The sequence below is a fragment of the Pan troglodytes genome, chromosome 20 (assembly GCF_028858775.2).
Source record: "Pan troglodytes isolate AG18354 chromosome 20, NHGRI_mPanTro3-v2.0_pri, whole genome shotgun sequence".
Classification (NCBI taxonomy): domain Eukaryota; kingdom Metazoa; phylum Chordata; class Mammalia; order Primates; family Hominidae; genus Pan; species Pan troglodytes.
The window spans coordinates 52,181,079-52,195,209 of NC_072418.2; the positions used below are offsets into that span (position 1 = coordinate 52,181,079).

At 46.3% G+C, this 14,131-nt stretch overlaps 1 long non-coding RNA gene across 2 annotated transcripts in view; it reads left to right on the forward strand.

The window, feature by feature from the left end:
* LOC107969786 (uncharacterized) overlaps positions 1 to 14,131 on the forward strand; it is a 54,886-nt gene that overhangs the window by 9,826 nt on the left and 30,929 nt on the right. For both annotated transcript variants that reach the window (XR_010153595.1, XR_008541166.2), the window contains exon 2: positions 8,489 to 8,542. This is a non-coding gene — a long non-coding RNA (uncharacterized LOC107969786). The remainder of the gene's footprint in view (positions 1 to 8,488; positions 8,543 to 14,131) is intronic.

Below are 14,131 nucleotides of genomic sequence, written 5' to 3' on the forward strand. Positions count from 1 at the left end.
CAACCTGCTGATATTACTCATGTGGCTTAACTGAGACACTGTAACGGTAATTCCAGTCAAGCTTAACAACAAAATCCAATGACTGTCTCTTCTCAGGTTGGGGAGGTAAGCTGTGGCATGCCCATTGTGGATGGGGGTTGCTTTTAGGCTCATCTGTTGTCACCCTGTAATTGTTTGTAAAGACATCAAAGATCAGATCAGTTTTTTTATTTTTAAATTTCTTTTTTTGGTATTTTAGCAGATCAGCCTAAAGTTCTCTGCTCTGCTTATAATGGACAATAGAGTCGCCTTAGACTATATCCTGGTTGTCCAAAATAAGATGTACTGGTCCTCTGGGACCAGTTTTTACTTTTTTTTTTTTTTTTTTTTGAGATGGAGTTTCACTCTTGTTGCCCAGGCTAGAGTGTAATGGCATGATCTCAGCTCGCTGCAACCTCTGCCTCCCGAGTTCAAGCAATTCTTCTGCCTCAGCCTCCCAAGTAGCTGCGATTACAGGCATGTGGCACCATGCCCGGCTAATTTTGTATTTTTAGTAGAGACGTGGTTTCTCCATGTTGATCAGGCTGGTCTTGAACTCCTGACCTGAGGTGATCTGCCCTCCTCGGCCTCCCAAAGTACTGGGATTACAGACGTGAGCCACCACACCTGGACTTTTAAAATTTTTTAATTTTAATTTTATTGTGTTAGAGACAGGGTCTTGCTCTGTCACCTAGGCTGGAGTACAGTGGCGTGATCTTGGCTCACTGCAACCTCAACCTTCTGGGTTCAGGGGATCCTCCTGCCTCGGCCTCCCAAGTAGCTAGGATTACAGGTGTGCCACCACTTCTGGCTAATATTGTTTTTGTATTTTTTGTAGAGATGGGCCTTCACCACATTGCCCAGGCTGATCTTGAACTCCTAAGATTAAATGATCTGCCGGTCTCAGCCTCCCAAACTGCAAGGATTACAGGCATGAGCCACCTTGAGACTTATTCACAGTTGGCTGAGTCTAGGACCCTGGGGGACATAGTTGAGAGTTGAGGTCAATACTCAAGGTTGGCCTGATCTTGCTGTTGGGAGTCCCATCAAAAGTAGCCTTAATTAAAGGCCGAATGAGACAAATAGAAGTGATTTTTTTTTTTTTTTGAGACGGAGTCTCTGTGGCCCAGGCTGGAGTGCAATGGCAGGATCTTGGCTCATTGCAACCTCTGCCTCCCAGGTTTAAGCGATTCTTCTGCCTCAGCCTCCCAAGTAGCTGGGATTACAGGCACCTACCATGACGCCTGGCTGTTTTTTTGTATTTTTAGTAGAGACAGGGTTGCCCCATGTTGTCCAGGCTAGTTTCAAACTCCTGACCTCAAGTGATTTCAGCCTCCCAAAGTGTTGGGATTACAGGCTTGAGCCACCATGCCTGGCCTGAAGTGATTTTATTCCAGCCTGTTAGTCAGATGAATCAGAGTGGCTAATGGGTGTCAGAGTCATTTGAAAACTTGCCAGAAGCTAAGATGATGCGGGTCTGGGGGTGGGTATTGCTGTGTTGGGAGACTGTCCTCCACAGTTGTCTTGTGTTTCCTGCATGTTGTGTGGGGTGTGCATGGCTGCAAGGCCCTGGTCACTGTTTCTTCAGGGTTGTTTACGCAGCTGGCAAACTTGAGCAATGAGGCAACCCCTCCCTTCTCACAAAGAGAGGCTTGCTTGTTGATTGCTATAAAGAAGAGGGGGTTCCCTAAGCTCAGTGCTCCTCTCCTGTAATACAACCCTCTGTACGTGCAGGCATCCACCTGGGCCCTGGCATTGCCCTTACAGAGTTTGGAGAGAAAGGAGAACCAATGAAAACATGCTGTGTTTATGCTGCTGGCTGTACTGGGAGGAATATGGTCCTTTGTCTCTGACCCAGGAGTTTCATGTCTTCTGCCAAGATACATTACATGGATAGATACATTAGGTAGATAGATACATTAGGTAGATAGATACATTAGATATAGATAGATATATTAGATATAGATACATTAGATATAGATGGATACACAGATAGATACACAGATACATAGATACATAGATAGATAGATAGATAGATAGATAGATAGATAGATAGATAGATTCATTTATTTATTGAGACAGAGTCTTGCTCTGTCACCCAAGCTGGAGGGTAGTGGCTTGTTCTTGGCTCACTGCAACCTCCACCTCCTGGGTTCAGGTGATTCTCCTGCCTCAGCCTCCCTAGCAGCTGGGATTACATGCCCACCTAATTTTTGTATTTTTAGTACAGACAGGGTTTCACCATATTGCCCAGGCTGGTCTCGAACTCCTGACCTCAGGTGATCCTCCTGCCTTGGCCTCTCAAAAGTGCTGGGATTACAGGCATGCACTACCGCGCCCAGCCAGATGCCGCCGTTAAGTGCTTTTTTGGGAAGAGGTTGCTCACACCTCCATTTGTACAAGGGATACTTGCATTCTATTAGATGGAAGCACAATGATGTTTTCTTGTTGTATAAAAGTTTAAATAAGGGTAGATTGGTGTGAACAGATACTGAGTAGCCAAAATGTTGGCCTGTGTTGGACACTGTTGCCTCTCAGTTCCATATTCTTCTTTCTTCTCTTTTCTATCGATGGCCAGGCTAGGAAGCCTGCAAAACGTATTCCCCAGGCCCCTGTGGTGTTGTCAGTGAGGCATGTTGCTTTCTGCTGCTTTAAATGCTTTACTCACAGCCCTAACCTCTTTGCACTCAATTCCAGCACTTATGTCATCTCTGCGTCTACTGCTTGTCTTTTTCTCTTGGTGAGTTGCAATTTTGATTCTTTGTATGCTGAGCAATTTTGGGTTGTATTCTGGACATCTTAAATATTATGTGATAAGGTGCTGGGTCTTGTTTAAATTCTATGTAGATTGTGGATACTTTTTGTGCGGGGGGTTTGTTTTGTTTCGTTTTTGACACAAGGTCTCCCCCTGTCTCCCAGGCTGGAGTGCAGTGGCGTGATCTTGGCCCACTGCAACCTCCGTCTCCCAGGTTCAAGAGATTCTCCCACCTCAGCCTCTTGAGTAGCTAAGATTACAGGCATGTGCCACCACAGCCCGGCTAATTTTTGTATTTTTATTAGAGATGGGGTTTCATCATATTGCTCAAGCTGGTCTTGAACTTCTGACCTCAGGTGATCCACCTGCCTTGGCCTCCCAAAGTACTGGGATTACACGCATAAGCCACCACGCCTGGCCTGTTTTAGTTTTGTTGAGACAGGGTCTCGCTCTGTTGCTCAGGCTGGAGTGCAGTGGCATGACCTCGGCTCACTGCAGCCTCCACCTCCCAGGCTCAAGCGATCCTCTCACCTCAGCCTCCCAAGTATCTGGGATTACAGGCACGTGCCACCATGCCTGGCTAATTTTTGTATTTTTTGGTATAGATGGGGTTTCACCATATTGGCCAGGCTGGTCTTGAACGCCTGACTGCAAGTGGTCCTCCTGCCTCGGCCTCCCAAAGTGCCGTGATTACAGGCGTGAGCCACCACACCCGGCGATACTTTTGTTTTGACAGGTCACTGACCTAGTTTGGTTCAGCTCAGGGCTTCTGAGCAGCCTGCTGTGGGTTGTGGTTTCAGGTGAGTTCTGACTTCAAAGTCGTTACAATGACTTTCTAATCTGTCTTCCCCATGGACCACCCACTGGCCAGACTGGAACCCAGATGGTGTTGAATCCCTTCATTGTGTCTTCAACATCTTTGGAATGTTGTTTAGGCTCAGATCCACATGCATCTTAGGGGCAAACAGAGAAATTCATAAAAGCAACTTCATTAGGTCACTTTCCCAATCTCCTCCCTCTCCGCGGTACTTTCTGGTTTCTCTCCCCTTTGTTGGTCCTCCAGCCAGAAAGCTGGGGCCTCAGCTACCCCACTTGCCTCACACTTCCTGCAATTGAACCTGCATCTAGGGCGAAGTGGGCAGGAGGATGCAGGGGGAAAGAAAGCAATGGGGATGGGTGCTGTCCCCGGGGGACCACAGAGCCTTGATCAGGGAGGAGAGAACAGAGAAAGAAACAGAAAAAGGGGAAACAGGGGATTCCCCCACCCTCTGATCATTAAAAGGCATTCATTCATTCATTCATTCATTCATTCATTCATTCGAGATGGAGTCTCACTCTGTCGCCCAGGTTGGAGTGCAGTGGTGCAATCTCGGCTCACTGCAACCCCTGCCTCCTGGGTTCAAGTGATTCTCCCACCTCAGCCTCCCGAGTAGCTGGGATTAAAGGCATCGACCACCACGCCTGGCTAATTTTTGTATTTTTTGGTAGAGATGGGGTTTCACCATGTTGGCCAGGCTGGTCTTAAACTCCTGACCTCAAGTGGTCCACCAACCTTGGCGTCCCAAAGTGCTGGGATTACAGGTGTGAGCAACCGCGCCTGGCTGGCCCTTATTATTATTATAAAGATGATAATATATTCGTTGAACTTAGGGCCTTAGGACATTTTTTTTTAGTCTTACAATCTTGCTCTGTCGCCCAGGCTGGAGTGCAGTGGTGTGATCATAGCTCACTGCAGCCTTGACCTCCCAGGCTCAGGCGACACTCCCACCTCAGCCTCCCAAGTAGCTGGGACCACAGGCACATGCCACCACACAGGGTTAATTTTTAATTATTTTTTTTCCAGAGACGGAGGATCTTGCTATGTTACCCAGGCTGGTCTCCAATTCCTGGGCTCAAGCAATCCTCCCACCTTGGCCTCCCAAAGAGCTGGGATTACAGATGTGAGCCACGACACCTGGCCCTGAAAATTTTGTTTACAATGAACAATTTTAAGAGATTGGGTATTGTTTTCAAAGTGGAATAGCAGCAAATAGTCCTTTCTTTGCTCAAGAGCCCTATTTGGGTATTCAGAAGTTCTTATTAATGTTTCCCTTCCTCCTGCTTCTCTGCACAACCCTACCTCCTCTGCTTCTTCTACACCAATGTACCTGGACTTGGATGGCTCGGGGCATTGGGCTGAGCCCATCGCTGGAAGGACCTGAGGCTAGGAACGGTGGGCTGTGGGCAGGTTAAGAGGGAAGAAGAGGCTGGAAAGTGTCTGGGCCGTCTGTGGGAGGGAAGACTCCCTGGGACTCACTCACCACGGGGTTGCTGAACGTCACTGAGGCTGCTTTGGTGTGGCCTTTCTGCCTTTGACAGCGGGAGGAACTGGGGTGAGAACAAAGCTATTGGCAAAGGAGAAAGGGGAGAGGTTAGGGATCCAGGAATCAGGCCTCTGCCCCTTCTCCTTCAGCGTCTCCCTCTTTCTTTCTTTCCTTCTTTCTTTCTTTTCTTTCTCTTTCTTTTTCTTTTTCTTTCTTTCCTTCCCTCCTTTCTTTCCTTCCTTCCTTCTCTCTTTCTCTCTTTCTTTCTTTTTCTTGGAGATTCCACTTTTGTTGCCCAGGCTGAAGTGCAATGGTACAATCTCACCTCACTGCAACCTCCACCTCATGGATTCAAGTGATTCTCCTGCCTCAGTCTCCCGAGTAGCTGGGATTACAGGCACGTGCCACCATGCCCGGCTAATTTTTGTATTTTTAGTAGAAAAGAGATTTCGCCATGTTGGCCAGGCTGGTCTCAAACTCCTGATCTCAGGTGATCTGCCTGCCTCGGCCTCCCAAAGTGCTGGGATTACAAGCGTGATCCACCACGCCTGGCCTCCATTGCTTTCTGTTCCCAGTCCCCGACACACACATCTAAAAAGGCAAGTTCGACAGAGCCAGGATTTTTATCTGTCCCGTTTCTGGTTGTATCCCTGACACCTAGAACAGATGAGAGTTCTTGACACAGAATATGAACTCCATAAATATTTTTAGGCCGAGCATGGTGGTTCACGCCTGTAGTCCCAGCACTTTGGGAGGCCAAGGAGGGAGGATTGCTTGACCCCAGGAGTTTAAGACCTGCCTGGGCAACATAGGAGATGCTGACTCTACAAAATAAAAAATAACAAAATAGCTGTGCATGGTGGTGTACCCCTGTCATCCCAGCTACTCGGGAGGCTGAGGTGGGAGAATCGTTTGAGCCCAGGTGTTGGAGGCTGCAGTGAGACATCATTGCACCACTGTACTTCAGGCTACGCAACAGAATTAGACCGTCTCTAAAAGAAAAAAAAAAAAAAAACTTAAAAATTAGATCAATGAATGAATGAATGAAAAGCTGTTTGGGGCCAGGTGCAGTGACTCATACCTGTAATCCCAGCACTTTGGGAGGCCAAGTTAGGTGGATCACTTGAGGTCAGGAGTTTGAGACCAGCCTGCCCAACATGGTGAAACCCTGTCTCTACCAAAAATACAAAACTTAGCCAGGCATATTGGTGGGCACTTGTAATCCCAGCTATTCAGGAGGCTGAGGCAGGAGAATCGCTTGAACCTGGGAGGCAGAGGTTGCGGTGAGCCGAGATTGTGCCACTGCACTCCAGCCTGGGCGACAGAGTGAGATTCTGTCCAAAAAAAAAAAAAGGCAGCTCTGGGAAGGAAGAGGTTAACTGCCTTCTGGCAGACCCTAGAAGGGATGACTTTTACTTTTTATCTACCGCTAAGGATGAGTTGGGAATTGAGCAGATGGAGAAAGGTGGGAAGATTATCCCAGGCAGAGGGAACTGCGTGTGTGGAGGACCGAGGCAGGGAGCTGCAGGTGGAGCCTGGCTCGTAAGTCCCTGTGGCTTCGGTGCAGAGAGTGATTGGCAAGTAATGCAGGATGAAGCTGGACAGACTTGATGAGGTCATCAAAGTAGAGAAGCTGGGGGTTTTTCCTGGTACACTGGGGAGCTGTGGGAGTCCTATGAGCAAAGAAGCAGCAAGCTCCTCTCTGGGGCCATTTGGGGAGTGGGCTGGAGGGAACAAGTGAAGGCTGGGAGGCCAGGAGGGAGGCTGGGTTGATGGTCTAGGCAGGAGAGGGTGAGGTATGAATAAGCTGGGGTCCGGGTGTGGAGACGAAGAAGGTGGAATTGGGCAGAGAGAGTCAGGGGGCAGCAGGGATGGGGCTGGGGGCTGATGGGCTGTGGGGAGGTGAAGGGGAGGAAAGGAGAGAGGAAGGTGCCTGGGGTGTGGCCTGGTGACTGGGCAGACAGTGGCTCCACTCCTGAGAGGTACAGAATCTGGGAGAATGGGGTCTGGGAGGCAGATGCTGAGTGTGAGAGACTGTGGGGAGAGGAGGTGGGCCAAGAGGCATTTCAACTTAATTAAAAAATTCTGCACATAACATTTTATGATGAGGCCAGGCGTGATGGCTCACGCCTGTAATCCCAGCACTTTGGGAGGCTGAGGCAGGTGGATCACTTGAGGGTAGGGAGTTCAAGACCAGCCTGGGCAGCATGGAGAAACCACATCTCTACTAAAAAATACAAAAATCAGCCAGGCGTGGTGGCAGGTGCCTGTAATCCCAGCTACTTGGGAGACTGAGGCAGGAGAATTGCTTGAATCCGGGAGGCGGAGGTTGCAGTGAGTCGGGATCTGTGTCACTGCACTCCAGCCTGGACGACAGCACAAGACTTCGTCTCAAAACAAAACAAAACAAAAAAATACCCCCAAACAACAACAACAAAACATTTTATTATGGAAACAGTTATAACCTACAGAAAAGTAGAGAAAATCATATAACGAAACCCCACATACTCATCATTCAGCTCATTCCGCTTCCGTGTGAAACATTTTTGCCTGTTCCTCTTTTGTTTACGACTCCATCCGCACTTAGTTATATTTTGCTACAGTGTTTAATAGTACATCTGGTGCTTCTTAAAAATGGAAATGATTTTTTTTTTTGGCTGCAGTAATGGTATCATATGTTCTCTATAGAATTGATACTGTGCTGAAAATACAAAAAAAAAAAACAACATAAATGGGTCAGGTGCAGTGGCTCATACCTGTAATCTCAGTACTTTGGGAGGCTGAGGCAGGAGGATTGCTTGAGCCCAGGAGTTTGAGACCAGCCTGGGCAGCGTGGGAAAAATCCCATCTCTACAAAAAATAAAATACAAAAAATTAGCCAGGTATGGTGATGTGTGCCTGAGGTTCCAGTTACTGGAGGGGCTCAGGCAGGACGATCGCTTGAACCCCGGAGTTGGAGGCTGCAGTGAGCTATAATTGTACCACCGCACTCCAGCCTGGACAACAGGGCAAGAACTCCATCTCAAACAACATAAATGTCATTCATCATTGCAATTCTCATGCAACTGATGTTAAAGTTTGGTTCTATATCCTCCTAGACACTTTACACAGATACTTTTGCAAAAGTAGGAGTATACCATTGTAACAGGAATGCCACACCAAAGGTTGCTGCCTAGCCATGAGAACACCTCTCCTGAGTGGTCCAAGCTGGTGGTCAGAGATGAGCACCTAGAGGCATCTTTGTCACCCAGCAGACTAGGCTCTCCACTTTCCTGCTGCTTCCTTTAAATGGACCATTCAGACATTTGCCTGTGAATTTAAAGTGATTCACACCCTTTTCCTCTGTACACCTATTCCGCTAGCTGTGATGCATTCTCTCTCTCTCTGACTCTTCTTCTTCCCTGCCTTGCAGGACCCAGGGATGGAGCAGTGTCCTCACTCATTGCACTCACCCTACCCAGGATCTGTAAGTAATAAATCTTGGACCTTATATATATATATTTATTTTAATTTGATTTCCATTGGTTATTGGGAAATAGGTGGTGTTTGGTTACATGAGTAAGGTCTTTAGTGGTGATTTGTGAGATTTTGGTGTGATTATCTCATGAGCAGTATACACTGAGCCCAATTTGTAGTCTTTTATTCCTCACCCCTTTCCCACCCTTCCCACCCTGAGTCCCAAAAGTCCATTGTGTCATTCTTATACCTTTGCATCTTCATAGCTTAGCTCCCACTTTGAGTAAGAACATATAATATTTGGTTTTCCATTCCTGAGTTACTTCACTTAGAACAATAGTCTCTAATCCCATCTAGGTTGCTGCAAATGCCATTAATTCATTCATTTTTATGGCTAGGTAGTATTCCATCGTGTATATATATATACACATATATATGCATATATATGTGTATATATGTATATACACATATATATGCATATACACGTGTATATATGTATATATACATATATGTGTATATGTATATATACACGTGTATATATACATATATGTATATATGTGTATATGTATATATACACGTGTATATATACATATATGTATATATGTATATATACACGTGTATATATACATATATGTATATATGTATATATACACGTGTATATATGTGTGTGTATATATACATGTATATATGTGTATATACGTATATATATGTGTGTGTATATATATACGTGTATGTATATGTGTATATATATGTGTGTATATATATATATATGTGTGTGTGTGTGTATATATATATATACCACAGTTTCCTTATCCACTTGTTGATTGATGGTGGGCATTTGTGTTGGTTCCACATTTTTGCAATTGCAAATTGTGCTGCTATAAACGTGTGTGCAAGTATCTTTTTCATACAACTTCTTTTCTTCTGGGTACATACCCAGGAGTGGGTGTTGCTTTTTGTGTTTTTTTTGTTTTTTCTGTTTTTTTGTTTTTTATGAAGTCTCGCTTTGTCACCAGGCTGGAGTGCAGTGATGTGATCTCGGCTCACTGCAACCTCCGCCTTCCGGGTTCATGCAATTCTCCTGCCTCAGCCTCCTGAGTAGCTGGGATTACAGGTGCACGCCACCACGCCTAGCTAATTTTTGTATTTTTAGTAGAGACGGGGTTTCACCGTGTTGGCCAGGATGGTCTTGATCTCTTGACCTCGTGATCCTCCCACCTCAGACTCCCAAAGTGCTGGGATCACAGGCGTGAGCCACCGCGACCGGCATCCAGGAGTGGTTTTGCTGGATCAAATGGTAGCTCTACTTTTAGTCCTTTAAGGAATCTCCACACTGTTTTCCATAGTGGCTGTACTAGTTTACATTCCCACCAGCAGTGCAGAAGTGTCACACCGCATCCATGGCAACATCTATTATGTCTTGACTTTTTGATTATGACCTTTCTTGCAGGATTAAGGTGGTATCTCATGGTGGTTTTGATTTGCATTTCCCTGACCATTAGTGATGTTGAGCATTTTTTCATATGTTTCTTGGCCATTTGCATATCTTCTTCTGAGAATTGTCTATTCGTGTCCTTAGCCCACTTTTTGATGGGATTGTTTTTGTTCTTGCTAATTTGAGTTTGTTGTAGTTTCTGGATATTGATATTAGTCCTTTGTCAGATGTGTAGATTGTGAAGATTTTCTCCCACTCTGTGGGTTGTCGGTTTACCCTGCTGACTGTTCCTTCTACCGTGCAAAAGCTCTTTAGTTTGATTAAGACCCAGCTATTTATCTTTGTTTTTATTGCATTTGCTTTTGGGCTCTTGGTCAGGAAATCCTCGCTTAAGTCAATGTCTAAAAGGGTTTCCCCAATGATATCTTTTAGATTTTTTATGGTTTCAGGGCTTAGATTTAAGTCCTTGATCCATCTTAGTTGATTTTTGTATAAGGTGAGAGAGGAGGATCCAGTTTCATTCTACATGTGGCTGCCAATGATCCCAGCACCATTTGTTGAATAGTGTGGCCTTTCCCCACTTTGTTTTTGTTTGCTTTGCTTTGACCTTCTTTTCTATTCTTTTCTTCTTCTTTTTCTTATTTTTTTTGACATGGAGTCTCGCTCTGTCGCCCAGGCTGGAGTGCAGTGGCGCGATCTCAGCTCACTGCAAGCTCCACCTCCCGGGTTCATGCCATTCTCCTGCCTCAGCCTCCCAAGTAGCTGGGACTACAGGTGTCCACCACCACGCCCAACTAATATTTTGTATTTTTAGTAGAGACGGTGTTCCACTGTGTTAGCCAGGATGGTCTTAATCTCCTGACCTCGTGATCCGCCCGCCTCAGCCTCCCAAAGTGCTGGGATTACAGGCGTGAGCTACCGCGCCTGGCTTGCTTTGACCTTATTTTCTATTGTGGTGATGTATCAAATTTGCGTCCCTCATCTGAAGATGTAGGGGCTACCCCAGGCTGGGTTTTTCCCAAGAAGCCAGGGAGAACACGGGCGGGATCCCAGTGCCGCAGTGATGGTTAGGCATAAACTGGACACAGGTCAGACGAGAGCCATAAGGGTGTCTGGGTAGATCAAGTGTTCTGTGGGAGGGATCCCTGGTCGTGTCAGACAACTAGGCATTAGGTCATCCGCCAGGTAGGAGTATTCTGAGAAATGCACATCCAGGTATGGATAAATGTAGACATCACGCCCAGCTGCCCTCCTGTCCCATTAGGGAAGGGTTGCCAGCCACTCTGGCACTGGAAACTCAATTCAGCTTGGGGCTCTCAAAGCCCCATATAAGTTGTAATCTCCTGGCTGGGCGTGGTGGCTCACGCCTGTAATCCCGGCACTTTGGGAGACTGAGGTGGGCAGATCACCTGAGGTTGGGAGTTCGAGACCAGCCTGGCCAACATGGTGAAACCCTGTCTGTACTAAAAATACAAAAATTAGCCGGGTGCAGTTGCATGCACCTGTAGTCCCAGCTACTCGTGAGGCTGAGGCAGGAGATTGTGTGAGCCTGGGAGGTGGAGGTTGCAGTAAGCTGAGATCATGCCATTGCACTCCAGCCTGGGCGACAGAGCGAGACTCTGTCTCAAAAAGGATTGTAGCAATTCAGTCACATCGTCAGGCTCCATTTCTAATTCTAGTTCCCTCACTATTTCCACTACATCTGCAGTGATTTCCTCCACTGAAGTCTTGAATCCCTCAAAGTCATCCATGACAGCCAGAATCAACTTCTTCCAAACTCCTGTTAATGTTGATATTTTGACCTCCTCCCATGAATCATGAATGTTCTTAACGGCATCTGGAATGGTGACTTCTTTCCAGAAAATTTTTAATTTACTTTGCCCAGATCCATCAGATGAATCACTATCTGTGGCAGCTATCTGTAGCCTTACAAAGTGTATTTCTTAAATAATAAGACTTGAAAGTAAAAATGATGCCTTGATCCATGGGCTGCAGAACGGATGTTGTGTCAACAAGCATGTAAACAATGTTAATCTCCTTGTACATTTCCATCAGAGCTCTTGGTTGACCAAGTGCATTATCAATGACCAGTAATATTTTGAAAGGAGTCTTTCCGAACAGCAGGTCTCAACGGTGGGCTTAAAATATTCAGTAAACCATGCTATAAAAGGTAAACAGGTATGCTGTCATCCAGGGTTTGCTGTTCCATTTAGAGCACAGGCAGAGTAGATATACCATCATTTTTTTTTTTTTGAGGTGGAGTCTCGCTCTGTCACCCAGGCTGGAGTGCGGTGGTGCAATCTCGGCTCGCTGCAAGCTCCGCCTCCCAGGTTCATGCCATCCTCCTGCCTCAGCCTCCCGAGTAGCTGGGACTACAGGCGCCCGCCACCACACCTGGCTAATTTTTTGTATTTTTAGTAGAGATGGGGTTTCACCATGTTAGCCAGGATGGTCTCGATCTCCTGACCTTGTGATCCATCTGCTTCGGCCTCCCAAAGTGCTGGGATTACAGGCGTGAGCCACCGCACCCAGCCCAGGTTTGTTCCATAGGTGTACATTTGCCATGGTGGTTTGCTGTACCCATCAATCTGTCATCTACGTTAGGTATTTCTCCTAATGCTATCCCTCCCCTTGCCCCCACCCCCCACAGGCCCCAGTGTGTGGTGTTCTCCTCCTGTGTCCATGTGTTCTGATTGTTCAACTCCCACTTTTGAGCGAGAACATGCAGTGTTTGGTTTTCTGTTCCTGTGTTAGTTTGCTGAGAATGATGGTTTCCAGCTTTATCCATGTCCCTGCAAAGGACATGAAGTCATCCTTTTTTATGGTTGCATAGTATTCCATGGTGTATATGTGCTACATTTTCTTTATCCAGTCTACCATTGATGGGCATTTTGCTTGGTTCCAAGTCTTTGTTATTGTTAATACTGCTGCAATAAACACATGTGTACATGTGTCTTTATAGTAGAATGATTTATAACCCTTTGGGCATATACCCAGCAATGAAATTGCTGGGTCAAATGGATATACCATAATTCTTAAGGGCCCTAGCTTTTTTCTTTTTAAGATGGAGTCTCACTGTGTTGTCCAGGCTGGAGTGCTGTGGCGTGATCCTGGCTCACTGCAACCTCCGCCTAAGGGATTCAAGTGATTCTCCTGCCTCAGCCTCCCAAGTAGCTCGGATTACAGGTGCCCACCACCAAGCCTGGCTAATTTTTGTATTTTTAGTAGATAACGGGTTTCACCATGTTGACCAGGCTGGTCTCGAACTCCTAACCTCAAGTGATCTGCTCACCTTGGCCTCCCAAAGTGCTGGGAATACAGGTGTGCACTACTGTGCCCAGCTGCCCTAGCATTTTTGAAATTATAGATGAGTATTGCCTTTATTTATTTATTTATTTATTTATTTATTTATTTATTTATTTGAGACAGAGTCTTGCTCTGTCACCCAGGCTGGGGTGCAGTGGCTCAGTCTTGGCTCACTGCAACCTCTGCCTCCTGAGTTCAAGTGATCCTCTTGCCTCAGCCTCCTGAGTAGCTGGGATTACGGGTGTGTACCACTCGGCTAATTTTTGTATTTTTAGTAGACACAGGGTTTCACCATGTTGGCCAGGCTGGTCTCAAACTCCTGACCTCAAGTGATCTGCCCACCTTGGCCTTCCAAAGTGCTAGGATTACAGGCATGAGCCATTGCGTCCGGCCGAGCATTGCCTTTAACTTAAAGTCACCAGCTGCATTCGCCTCTAACGAGAAAGCCCACCTGTCCTTTGAAGCTTTGAAGCCAGTCATTGATTTCTCTATAGCTATGAAAGTCCTACATGGCATCTGCTTCCAGCAGAAGGCCTTTTGTCTCCATTGAAAATCTGTTGTTTAGTGCAACCACCTTCATCAATGATCTTAGCTAGGTCTCCTGGATAACTTGCTGCAGCTTCTCCATCAGGACTTGCTGCTTCACCTTGCACCTTTTTTTTTTTGAGATGGAGTCTCACTTTTGTCGCCCAGGTTGGAGTGCACTGCACCTGGCTCACTGCAACCTCTGCCTCCTGGGTTCAAGTGATTCTCCTGCCTCAGCCTCCTGAATAGCTGGGATTACAGGTTCCCGCCACCACCCATGCCTAATTTTTTTTTTTTTTTTTTGTAATTTTAATAGAGACAGGGTTTTGCAAC